We start from the raw sequence: 13,565 nt of genomic DNA on the forward strand, positions 1-13,565 counted from the left end.
GGGGTCCAGAGCACAAATCGGACCGGTTTGTCCCACTCGGGAAACAGCGATGATAATAACGATGCCTTTATATTTTCTTGGTTCTTGGCCGTTTTTAAGTGTGTGTCCCCAACATCATGTATTTGAGCAGAATAGTTTCTGATAGGACTTAAGAGGGAATTACCAAGCTGCATTTCTAAGGTAGCCTATGAACATCATGCCCTTGAAAAAATAATTTTTTTCCTCATTCAAATGGAAGACCTTAAAAATGTTTTAAATCAGAAAAATACCACTTGTTCAAATGATAGTAACGTTAACCAACATTCACTGCCTGCTTCTCATATGCCAACCTCTTTATATTTTTTCCTAATCCTTCTCTCAAGCCTGTGGGGAAGGTGTCATTACTGTTTTATGGATAAGAAAAAGATCCTCGAAGAACCATGTTTAGTCTCAAGTCTGTCTGTTTTCAAAGTCTGTGCTTATTCCATTTTGCCTCCTAAATTATCCATGGGAAGAAAGGCAGAAGGTAGACAGGAAAAGAAAAGGCAAGTGCCACTGATGTTAGGTTGCCCATACCTGACTTAAGAATTTAACGTTAGGCCACCTGGGTGGCTCAGTCCATTGAGCCTCCCGACTCTTGGTTTCAGCTCAGGTCATGATCTCGCGGTTTGAGGTTGGTAAGTTTGAGCCCCGCATCGGGCTCTGCGCTGCTTAGGATTCTGTCTCCCTCTCTGCCCCTCACCCCTCAAGCTCTCTCTCACTCTTTCAAAATAAATAAATAAATAATAAATAATTTAAAAAAGAATTTAATGTTAAACTCATTCTTAGTTTTTAGAAATTAACATTTTTACAAAATTGCATCCATGCTTTGTCTTCATTTCTTCCCTGTTTGGTTTTTTCATAAAGGTAAATAGAAATGCATTTAATTCAGAAGGTTAAGGCTTTCAGAGCCCTTTGTGCAGATCTCCACTCCAGTACCTTGTGATGGTGATAAACCCTGTGTACTCTTCCAAGGACCAGGCCTTACTCACTTTTGTATCTAACATGGTACTTGGCACATAGTAGAAGCACAGTAAATGTCAGCTAACTAAGGAGCAGAGTTAAAAGTGCAATGATTTTGGGTTTGTTTTAGCGGTTTTAGTTTAACAGGACAATAATAAAGTGAATAATTCATGTGCAAAATGCACATTCTAGAAGAATACGGAAATGGAGCAACTCATGGTGTAGAAGGTTGGCTCTGCCAGTTTGCTGAATCTTCCAGTTCCCCTTATCTCTTTGAGCTGTGTGCCATTCTGTTCTTCCTTTCATCCCCAGAGTTCTAAAAGAGGAGGCTGTACTGACTGCTTCTCTTCACTGCTCAAGTTTTTCTTTGAACCTTTGCAGCCTGGCTCCCAGCCTTACCACTCGCTGAGGCTTTTTCCAAGGTTGCCAATTACCTAATGGTTAAAATTCCCAGAGCATCTTTTCGGGATTTATCCTCTTATGTCTCCCTGCAGCAGTCCTTTTGACTATCCCTACCTTTTTAAAAAACGTTATTTAAAAGATTACATATAGTGGGGTGCGTGGGTGACTCAGTCATTTGAGCATCTGACTCTTGATATGGGCTCAGGTCATGATCTCGTGGTCATGGGATGGAGCCCCACGTCAGACTCAGTGCTGAGCATGGAACATGGAGCATGGGATTCTCTCTCTCTGACCCTCTCCCCCATCCTCTCTCTCTCTCAAATTAAAAACAAAAATAACATACAGTAACATTAACTTTTAGTATGTGTACAGTTCTATGAATGTTAACACAGGTATAGATTCGTGTAACCACCGCGACAATCAGGATGGTTTCACCCTCTCCCAAAAAGTTCCTCCTCATACTGTATCCCTTTTGATATAGTATGAGGACTTCTTTCTCCTGACTTCTATCCCAGAGATAAACACCAAGGATCAGACTTAGGCTCCTTTTGTTGTTGTTTTATTTTTCTCTTTCTACTCCTGGAAAATGTTATTTACTTTTGGGACTTAAACTGTCACCTTTGTATCTGCTAACCTGAATATCCACGTCTGACCTCTCTTCCCATACTCCAAAACAGCAACATTTACTGCTAGAATTCTTCACTATTTGTTCATATTTCATACGTTTAAAGTTATGTTTAACTTTGCCTCCTAAGCCAGCTCTTTATCCGATTTTTCTGTATTTTTTGGTGATGCCATCCTCCTCCCTGCTGGCGACCCTGGAACACTCGGAGGGCCCAATAATAAACTCTCTTATCCCAGACCTGGAATCCTGCTACTCAGCTACAAATATTGGCTCCTGCCTCTTTGCTGCCAAGCTGGCTCCCATTCAGTAGTCTGAGCAGAGTATAGGTAATTGGAGTACTTAGAACGCCATGGGGATCAGACCACTTCTCTGGTCAAAACCCCTGTGGCTTCCCGCTGTACTGAGGCCCATTTGGGATTTTATTTTTCATCCTATGAGACTCTGAACGATTGGCCTCTGCCTGCCCCTCCAGCCTTCCCTTACCTCTTTTATGGCCCACCCCCCTTTCTGATGTCCTAATTACGCAGTCTTTCTTTCAGTTCCTTGAATTACCCAGACCTTTTCTTCGCAGCTTCAAGGTTTTTGTACGCACCACTTTCCTGGCTTGGGCTGTTCTTCCCCTGCTTCCCCCTTAATCTTCACCCACCTGCCTCCAGGGTTGTGATTAAAATGTCACTTCTTCAGAGAGGCTCTCCTTTATGGCCTCCCACCACCACCCCAGTCCACCCTCAGTCAGGTCTCCCAGATCTCTTGTTCCTTTTTCGTAGCTGTCGCCACAATTTGTGATTCAGGACCACGTCTGTTTTGTTTCTCTTGTCTCCAGAGCCAGCCAAGCTTCAGGCTCACGGCAAACCCCCAGTAAATATTCGTTGGCTGTGTTGTGAGTCTGGGCTTTGCTTTTATAATTTATTGCCCTCTTGTAGTTTCTGGTAGCCTTGCATTCTACTCCTACCTTCTCTGGGACTTGATCTCACTGTTGGAAGTCTTGCCACACAGAGCTAGATCTGAAATTGCTGAAGAGGACACAGGGCCTGTTCTTCTGAATTGTACCTCTGCCTGGGAGCCCTGACCCCTAACCCCTGACCCTCCACTAGATCTAAGCTAAACTGTGGCTGACCTTGCTCAGTCCGCTCAGCAGTGCACCTTGGTTATCCAGGCTGGGCCAGGGCTTGCAGCTCACTCTTCCCTCACCTCACCCTGCTCTGGATTTCTCCTCTCTCCACCCAGCGTGTGACCGCCAAACACCTTGTGTACCATCCAGTTGAGCCTGCTTACCCTTCGACCTTTGCCAGCCTTTTGACATTGACAACTGCCTCTAGGGTCTTGATCCTACAGATTGCCCCCACACGAATCTTCCTGAAACAGCACTTTCTGTTTCCTGTCCCCTCCCCAGATCTAGCACAGGCACTTATGGTTGAAAACCTTCAGTGGTTGTTTCATTGCCTAGAGGGCTTAAACTCTAGCTTGTTATTTCAAGTGCCTCAGACTAGCGTTGTCCAGTAGAAGTGGACTGCAGGCCACAAATGTGAGCCACACTGAAAAGGCAGAAAAAGTGAAATAGATTTTCATAACATTTAATTTACTTCGGTATACCCCAAATATTTTATGTAAACGTGTGATCAGTAAAAAAACAGTGAGATGCTTTACATTCCTTTTCGTTTTGTTTTGTTTTGTTTTCGTGTTAGGTCTTTGAAATCTGGAGTGGATTTTTCACTTACCCCATCCCAAATTAGACTAACCACATTTCAGGTGCTCTGTAGCCACATGTGGCTAGTGGCTACTGTGTTGGACAACACAGCCCTAAGCTGTGTGCTCCTCAGTTGGAGAGCTCTACCTATGTAGTTCCAGCTGCTGGCCTTTGATAACTGTATTCCCCGTATCTACAGCCAGCTCCTCTTCAAACACCCAAACCTTCCTTGCTTGGGGATCCCAAGGTATCTCTAAAGTTCAGTTCTCACCGTTTCCTCTAACCCTTTAACATTATTTTTGTGTGCGTGTCACTGTTTTTTCATATAGTAATTACGGTAATTCTCATTTTGCTTATAATTTGAAGTAAAGTTAAAAGGGGCGCCTGGGTGGCTCAGTCGGATGGGCAACCAACTTCAGCTCAGGTCATGATCTCGCAGTCCGTGAGTTCGAGCCCTGCATCGGGCTCTGTGCTGACAGCTCAGAGCCTGGAGCCTGTTTCAGATTCTGTGTCTCCCTCTCTCTCTGACCTTCCCCCATTCATGCTCTGTCTCTCTCTGTCTCTAAAATGAATAAACGTTAAAAAAAAAATTTTTTTTTTTTTAAAGTAAAGTTAAAATATTTTAATAACTGGGGGCGCCTGGGTGGCTCTGTTGGTTAAGTATTCGACTTCGGCTCAGGTCATGGTCTCACAGTTTATTAATTTGAGCCCCACATTGGGCTCTGCTGACACCTCAGAGCCTGCTTCAGATCCTCTGTCTCCCTCCCTCTCTCTGCCCCTTACCTGATTGCGCGCACGTGTGCTTTCTCTCTCAAAAATAGATAACCATTAAAAAAATATATTTTAGGGGCTCCTGGGTGGCTCTGTCAGATAAGTGACCGACTCCTCGTTTTGGCTCAGGTCATGATCTAGCAGTTTGAGAGTTCGAGTCCCTCATTGGGCTCCGTGTTGACAGTGCAGAGCCTGCTTGGGATTCTTCTTCTGTCTCCTACTCTCGGCCCCTCCCCCACGTGCGCTTTCTCTCTCTTTCTCTCGAAATAAATAAATAAACTTAAAAATAATAATAACATAAAAAATATATACATATTTTAGAGGCACCGGCTCAGTCAGTTAAGCATCCAGCTTTGGCACAGGTCATGATCTCATGGTTAGTGAGTTCGAGTCCCGCATCGAGCATTCTGCTGTCAGCACGGAGCCTGCTTTGGATCCCCAGTCTCTCTGTCTCTCTGCCCCTCCTCTGCTCTCTCTCAAAAATAAACATTTAAGAGAAAATAAAAGTAAAAAAGATATTTTAATAACTGATATTTAACAAGGGATGGGCACTGACCAGTGGAAATAAGTGCCTGATGAACTGGAACTGATGGCGATTGTACACAGCCTCTGTGTTCTCATCTGTGTGTACCTGCTGAATAGAGCTCTGATCATTCGGAGCTACTGTATTGTTGGCCTCCCCCATACAACTATGAGTTCCTCAAAGGCAGGCTATTGTCCTACTCATTTTTGCATCCCAAGACAGCTCCTGACCTGGCCTATATAGTAGGCAGTCTATAAATACTTTAAATGGACAAATGCTACCTTATATGTTGTTTTATTCTGTGTTCTATATTTTATCTTTCCAAATAGAAACTAGAATATAAGTCCTTTGAGGACAGAGATCATGAATTATGAAGGAGTATATACAATATTTTCTCAATGGTCTTCATAGGAACATTTCTTCTCAATGAAGGTGCCTGGATGGCTCAGTCAGAAGAGGGTGCAACTCTTGGTCTTGGGGTTGTTTGAGCCCCACTTTGGATATAGAGATTAGTTCAAAACATAAAATCTTAAAAAATATAAAAATTAAAAAATAACTGTTCAGGGATACCTGACTGGCTCAATCAGTAGAGCATGCCATTCTTTATCTTGGGGTCCTGAAGTTGGGGGCATTGAGGTGCCCATGTTGGGGGCATAGAGATTCCTTAAAATGTTTGTTACAGCCCATTAGTGATGTTTAAAAAGTTGAATAAAGATTTTAAAATATAACTGTTTAGATATTTTGGGTTTTCAGGCTGGGTCAGAAATGAGATTTGACTTTTTTTTTTTTTTTTTAATGTTTATTTATTTTTGAGAGAGAGAGAGAGAGAACAGGGGTGGGGAGGGGCAGAGAGAGAGAGGGAGACACAGAACTTGAAGTGGGCTCCAGGCTCTGCGCTGTCAGCACAGAGCCCGATGCGGGGCTTGAACTCACTAACTGTGAGATCATGACCTGAGCTGAAGTCGGATGCCCAGCCAACTGAGCCACCCAGGCGCCCCAAGGTTTGGCTTTAATGAGACTTATTTTCTTTTGTGGTTTGTAAACTGGCTCGGAAAGCAGCTTCAGAAGAACTCCTTGGAATTAATGCATACCCTTCCAGAGTTAGAAGCGCAGTTGGTTTTGGAAAGGCACTGCCCAGGAGTTAAAAGTCCTGGGTTGGTTTGTATTGCAGACATTTGCTTGGGTACCTACTATGCTTCAAGCACAGGAATGAATGAGAATTAAAAACTATAATAGTGTGAAAGAAATGCTCTTTTAACACAGAGATGAAATGATTAATTCTTCCTAGGAAGATTTCATTTTTCTCTGCTCCTTTTTATTTTACCCATTTCTAGCACAGACTGCCCTATGTCATGTTTCTAGGTCTGTCTCTCTCACTAGATTATCAGTTTCTAAAGAGCAAGACTGTTGTGTTCATCTCTGCATCCCTGAGTACTCACTGTACTGTGCCTGCCATATTGTAGGCTCTCAAGTGTTTATTGAATAAATAACCTCAAATAAATTACTTAGCTTTGCAAAACCTCCGTTTTTTCTTTTGTAAGCAGGGAATTCTCTGCCTCAGAGAATTGTTGAGGCTGCAAAAAGAATAGTTTTTTAAAACCAAATATCTATTCAATATATGTTCTACCTCAGTATAAGACACTCAAAACACATGTGTAAATCTGATCATATTTGTCCCCTGCTTAAAACTGTTAATGAGTCCCAAAAGCCCTGCCATACCCTTTTTGGAATATAAGCTTCATAAATCACTGGTCTGTCTTGTTCACTGAATACCCAGTGAACACCCTACCTTCTTTCCTGCCACTCTCCCCTTTGCTGCCTGAACTCTCACCACACTGACCCCCTTCTGGTTCCTGAAATACATAGTCCTCTCCGCTCAAAGTTTTTTCCTTGCACTTGCTGTTTCCATAGCTTGGAAGCCCCCCCACCCTGACCTTAGTTGATGCCTCTTCAATCCTCTGAGCTCAATTTATGACACTTCCTTAGTGACTTCCTAATCACCCTCACCCCAAATTAGATGTGCTCCCCCCCCCGTTTTTTTGTTTTTTGTTTTTGTTTTTTTTTTAATTTTTAAAGGGCGCCTGGGTGGCTCAATCGGTTAAGGGTCCGACTTCAGCTCAGGTCACGATCTCACGGTTCGTGGGTTCAAACCCCGCATCAGGTTCTGTGCTGACAGCTCGGAGCCTGGAGCCTGCTGCAGATTCTGTGTCTTCCTCTCTCTCTGCCCCTCCCCCACTCATGCTCTGTTTCTCTCTGTCTCAAAAATAAACATTAAACAAAAAAATTTTTAAGGTTTTATTTTTTAAGTAATCTCTACACCCAACGTAGGTCTTGAATTTACAACTGCGAGATCCAGAGTCACACCCTCCACGAACTGAGCCACCCAGGTGTCCCTTGATGTGTTTCTTTTAAAAACTCAGAGCACTTGGGGCGCCTGGGTGGCTCAGTTGGGTGACTGTCCAACTTCAGCTCAGGTCATGACCTCCTGGTTTGTGAGTTCGAGCCCCGAGTCCGGCTGTGTGCTGACAGCTGAGAGCCTGGAGCCTGCTTCAGATTCTGTGTCTCCCTCTCTCTGTCCCTCCCTGGCTTGTACTCTTGTCTCTCTCTCAAAAATAAATAAACATTAAAAAAATTTTTTTAAACACTCAGAGCACTTAATAGAATTGTAATGAAATAATCATTTCATTTATATATTATTTATTTGCTAGAACATAGCTACGTGAATAAAAATACTTCGATTTTTTTCACGTTTGTATAACCAGTATCTGGCATTGTAAGTTACACATAGTAGGTCTTCATAAATCTTTTTCACATGAAGTTAGGAAAGAGAACTAAAACTAAAAATAGAATTAAAAGAAGTAGTCATTAAAAAAAGTGGTCATTTTAATGGTTTAAATATATGGGGGTGGAAGGGGCTTTCCTTTTTAAGTTGTCTCCAGGTTCTTTTCGTGTTTTTTAAATTACTGGTTATAATAGATAAACATTTTAAGATTACAGAAAGAATATTGTTATTAAAATTTTTAATATGTCTGGAAATCTTAGTTACTAATGAGTGTCCTTTTAATCCTTATTAGTAGAAATGATCAGAATGGTTATTCCTGGCTCAGTCAGTGGAACATGTGACTCTTGATCTCTGGGTTATAAGTTCAAGCCCTATGTTGGGTGTAGAGATTGCTTAAGAATAAAATCCTAAAAAAAATTTAAAAATTAAAATCTTTTTATATGCTAGGGACTAGGATGGCTACAGTTTCACTGAACATTTGCATGTGTACATGTGCTGAATGCTCTTAGACACTAGGACTACAAGAATGGGATGAGAAGAGATCTTTGCTCCCGGGGAGTGCACAGCCAAGTGGGTGTGACAGACTTGGACACAGATGAGTTCCAGTTGGTGTAATACATGCTGTGAGAGACAGTACAAGGGATGGGGCAGGGGGGGAAAGGAAAGTCATCAATACAACTGGAGGTCAAGAAAGCCTTTCCAGGGAGGGAGACACTCCCAGTAAGTCATGGAAGAAAAGGGCATTTCAGGCAGAAGCAGAGGGAACAGCCTGTGCAGAGGTACAAAGGAACACATTTAGTATATGGAGAAGACAGCTATATGGAGAAGCGGTGTGCTTTATAAAGCTGGTCTTGGGGTACAGGGCCAATGGCTGACTTACAGGCTGTGACATGTTACACTCAGATTCTTAGATTACGTTGCATTTCAGAACTGGAAATGATTTTAGAAATAATGATGCGATTCTGTATATTTGAATTCATAAAAGCATTATCAAGTACCATTCAGTGTCAACTATACTTAAAAAAAAAAAAAAGTACCATTCAAAGAAGATTAGTCATAAACCAGAATGGTGCTTGTCACTGTACCTATAACCATGCAAATGATATCAGATGGAGTTAGAAAGTGGTGACTCATTTGAGCTTATCTGTAAAAGCAGAGTAAAGGAAGTGACCTCTTGCTTGACTGCCTGAGGTGAGTGTTGATCCATCTCCCAAGGGCCAGATGATGAACCAGTAAAAGGGATGAGATCAGAAAGCAGTATCTAGAAGAGCCTCTGGATATGTGTACATTTTTACAGCTTGAAGGTTGTTAAATTGGCTGGGGCTCCTGGGTAGCTTAGTCAGAAGCTTCCGACTTCAGCTCGGAACATGATCTTGAGGTTCGTGAGTTTGGGCCCCGCATCGGGCTCTGCACTGATGGTGCGGAGTCTGCTTGGGACCCTCTGTCTCCCTCTCTCTCTGCCCTTCCTCCCCCCACAACCTCTCAAAAATAAACATTTTTTTTTAAAAAGTTGTTACATGTCTGTAAGTCTCCAATTGGTCTATTGAACTAGCATTAGTTTAATTTGATTCTCAACCATAATTAAGAAAGGAAGATTTGTTGAACATAAATCTAGCCCATTTTCCTTCATTTTATTCCTCTTTAGTTCACTGGCTCTTTGCTTTCTTGTCTTCCTTCCATACCTTTTCCTCAGCTCTGTTACTTTTTTTTTTTTTTTTTTTTGAGAGGAGTAGGGAGGGGCAGTGGGAGAGAGAGAGAATCCTAAACAAGCTCCACGCCCAGTACAGAGCCCCATTAGGGCTCAATCTCACAACCGTGAGATCATGACTGAGCCAAAAATAAGAGTTGGATGCTTAAATGACTGCCCCCCAGACCTGTTACTCTTAAGTATTGCCTCCTTTCCCCCAATCCATCCCATCTCTTCCCATCTTTTTTTATCCATTATCAGTAAGCTGTTTTCAGTTACAGCTGTGGGATACCTGTACTTTGTTGGCATATACAATATTTCTCAGCTTTGCATGTTCAGAGCTTGATATTTTTCAGAATGATTGGAGGTTACGCTGGGGAGTGCTGGTTGCCACTCAGAATATGCTAATTGACCCATTTCAATGTCAATTGCTACAAATTCTTTTTATTTATTTATTTATTTATTTATTTACTTTTATATGAATACAAATTCTGTATGATCATTTGTTGATCTAGATTACAAGGGGCAAAAGAGATAATGGATGGTAGGAAGAATGACAGCAGTGAGTGTAGTTTATTTCAAGATGTTTGGAAAAGAAAGAAAGGAAATAATGGAATCAGGGCCAGGTTGAGAAGGCAACCTGTTAAGGTGAGAAATTCTACGTAAAGATGTGTAGCAAGGACCCAGGAGAGAGAGAAAAATCGAAACTGTTTGAATGGAGATGGTAGCAGGTAGTCCACAGGGCAAGGCCACCAGATTCCTGTCAAGGGCATAGGTGGCATGATAATCCTTAGAAGTTCTTGTAGCTCCTCAACTAGAGAAAAGGGAGAAGTCAGGGTTTCTGTCTTGGTACTTTGAGCTCAAAACAAGTTTATACTGCTCTGGCTCCCAGCAGAATGGTTTGCACATAGCAGGTGTAGACATTCTGAGAGATAAATTCACAGGATCGAAAGAAAATACTGATTATGACTTGAAACATGTTCTAGTTACTAGATCACATTGTGTAGTTTATGACAAATGAACATGTTTATTAATCCTGTGTCTTGTGAATAGGACGGGTTACATTGTATTCTTTTCCTAGAAGTGTTCATTTATCAAATGTATATATTTAAAATATACCACAATTTTTGTAATGCTGTTTTGGCATGTCTTTATTTCAAAAACACACTGAGAACCTCAAAAAGTGGAAGTAGACAAGGTTTCCTCATTTAGGCCCAGGTCAGCATAGCAATTGAAATGTTTTGAACATCTACTAGGTTCTGGTGAGGAAAGAAGAAAAGAGAAACAAAGTAGAAGGATGAAAACTGAGACCCTCCAAGGACTAGATATTTATCCTTCCTGGAAATCTTACAAGATGGTCTGTCATACTCAGCAGGGAGATCTTTTACCCAGTTGTGTATTTCAGTGGCACTTCTGAATATAGAATCTCTCCACTTAGATGTACCAACAGATTTTAAAATAAATCTTTTCCCAACTACTCTTTTGTCAACCTCTTCACTATAAAACTTTCTATATTTTTGTACCAAAGTGTTTAGAATTTATGATATTTTTATTTTGTAGTTTGGCTGTATCTCCTTAAAAAGACACGCTAATGACTGATTCCCCCTTAAACCATGCAGGTGGGTCTGTGGATAAAGAGAGGAGGTTTTTTTTATGCCCACACATTCCCATTCCTGAAACACAGCTCAGTGGGGAAAACATTACTTTTAAAACACAGAGAGAATTAGTGAAAAGGCTCTTTGTAGAAATAACAAAAACAAAACAATAGAATGGAAATGCAAAACACATCACATTTCGAGCCAGTAAGGGCTGGTTTGAAAACTTTAAAAAGGGGACCCTGTGCCCCACAGGCAGCTTGTGGGTCGGCCTCAGCATATTGTGACACCGCCCTGCGCTTCCTGAACCTGCCAGAGCCCAGGCTCAACACTGATGTTTTGTGTTTGCTTTGGAAGCGGATGCTCTCTAGACTTCTATTTACTGTACTTAAAAATGAGTATTTAATGTCATTTTCTCTTGTTTTCCTTTAACCCCCCCCCCCCCCCCCCCCCAAGACTTGGGAATTGTCATTCAGAGTGCTTTTTAGGAAGGTAACTCTGGAGACTGGAGAGGGGCCTCTGCTTCACCTCCCTTAAAAGTTGTTGACTCTGTTGGGTCCCCTCATTGGTAACCCCCCCTCCCAATCCCAGGTCACCAAAGCCTGAACCACTGAATCTTGGAGCATTGTCATCTCCCTTAGCGCCTTTCTCTGTGGCTTTGGACCTTGAGCCTCTCCTTTTTGCTTCCACTCCGCCATCCTGGTTCTAAGTCACCCTCAGCTTGTGGCTGGATTATTAAAATAGCTTCCTGTCAGTTGCTCTGTTCCTAGTTTCTCACCAGAAAACATTTCCTACATACTATTTTCTTTATCAGCCTATGCTTTCTTATTCTGTGAAATCCAAACACCTGTGTCGGAGCCAGGCTCCTTCACTGCTTCCAGCTTTCAACTGTCATCCCCTAGTTTTGAACCTTTGCCTTTTTTTTTTTAATGTTTATTTATTTTTGAGAGACAGAGGGAGACAGAGCATGAGTGGGGGAGGGGTAGAGAAAGAGAGGGAGACACAGAATCCGAAGGAGGTTCCAGGCCCTGAGCTGTCTGCACAGAGCCCAACGTGGGGCTTGAACTCATGAACTGTGAGATCATGACCTGAGCCGAAGTCGGATGCTTAACCAACTGAGCCACCCAGGCCCCCTGAACCTTTGCCTTCTATACAATCTTTTCTCTATTTTCCATATGATTCTCTCGCTTTTTGTCCTCATACCTTATAAAAGGCTATTCCTTATGTAAAATATCCTCCCTGTTTCTGGCTTCCAAACCATTTTGCTTCTCACCCTCAGAAAGCCTTCTCTAAAGTTTTCTTCCTGGAAGCCTTTCTTTATTAAAGCCCTCTTTCATTTGGACAGTTTGTTTTCATTGATATGATTGAATACACTAAATAAATAAACTTTCCTAATTTCGTTCATTACTTTCAGTGGCATTTTTGTCTGTTCTTTTGTGTTTTTTTTTTTTCATATACAACTGTATCATTTACAAAGAAAGTCAATTTTATTTTCTGACCTTTGAGTTCTAAATCTTGCCTTATCGAACTGGCTAGGACCTCAGGTACCATGTCGAGTGGAAGAAGTATGAATGGGCACCTTTGCTTTTTCCTTGGATGTAGGGGGAAAACATCCTACTGTTAAGTGTGATGTTACCTGTGTTTTTCCTAGTTCCTTAGCTGCTACTCAGCTGAATACTGGAGGGATCCCCCTACAGATCTCGAGAGTTCTTCCTCTGTGCGGCTCTTCCTTTCCAGTGCTGTTCACTGCAAACTCTAGCTGCCTCAGCCTTCTGGAAATCTCAGCTGCATCTCCTCAATTCAGGGAGGTCTCTGAGTTCCACTTGGGTTTCCCCTCCCGGCGGCTTGGTGGCCTGGAATCTTTCCCTAGGCAGCAAGCTAGGGCAATTGTAGGGCTCAGCTTGTTTGTTTACCATCTCTTTAGGGATCACTGTCCTTCCTTGCCTGATGTCCAATGTTTTGAAAACCGTTGTTTATATATTTTGTCCAGTTTTTTAGTTGTCTGTTTGTTTTTTTACCTGCAAGGGTACATCCGACTGCTGTTACCCCGGCTTTTCTGAAAGTGGAAGTACTGTCTTTTCTTAAAACATCTGAGGAATTATTTAGGAGTTGCTTCCAGAATAAGAAATACTCTTTGGAATTTCCGTAGGGGAAAATCTTCATTCTTTCAGGGTGGATTTGATTTAGGGGAGCAACCAAGAACCATTTTTCAGGTCTGGTTAAGTGATTTGTCTGGGCAATACTGTTTGGGGTCCGAAATGAGTTCAAAGTAATGAGGCAGATTTCCTTGTGTGATTTGTAAATTGGTCTGGAAGCAAAGTAGGAGTTGCAAAGTATTTTCAGTGATGGCAACCTGACTGAGATAATTACCTATGTAACTTCTTAGGAGTGTGTACTTTGAAAAATAACTTCCATTTGAACATTTCTATATAGTGATTGGTATATATTTAGTATCAGTTTATATTTACAGCTTGGACTTAACTGCTTCTTATAAGGTTTCTTAAATTGTTTT

The 13,565-nt window shown here is 41.8% G+C and overlaps 1 protein-coding gene across 18 annotated transcripts in view; it reads left to right on the forward strand.

Moving 5' to 3' along the window:
* TNRC6B (trinucleotide repeat containing adaptor 6B) overlaps positions 1 to 13,565 on the forward strand; it is a 249,989-nt gene that overhangs the window by 1,633 nt on the left and 234,791 nt on the right. The window lies entirely within an intron of this gene.

This window comes from Panthera uncia, chromosome B4 (genome assembly GCF_023721935.1).
Source record: "Panthera uncia isolate 11264 chromosome B4, Puncia_PCG_1.0, whole genome shotgun sequence".
Classification (NCBI taxonomy): Eukaryota; Metazoa; Chordata; class Mammalia; order Carnivora; family Felidae; genus Panthera; species Panthera uncia.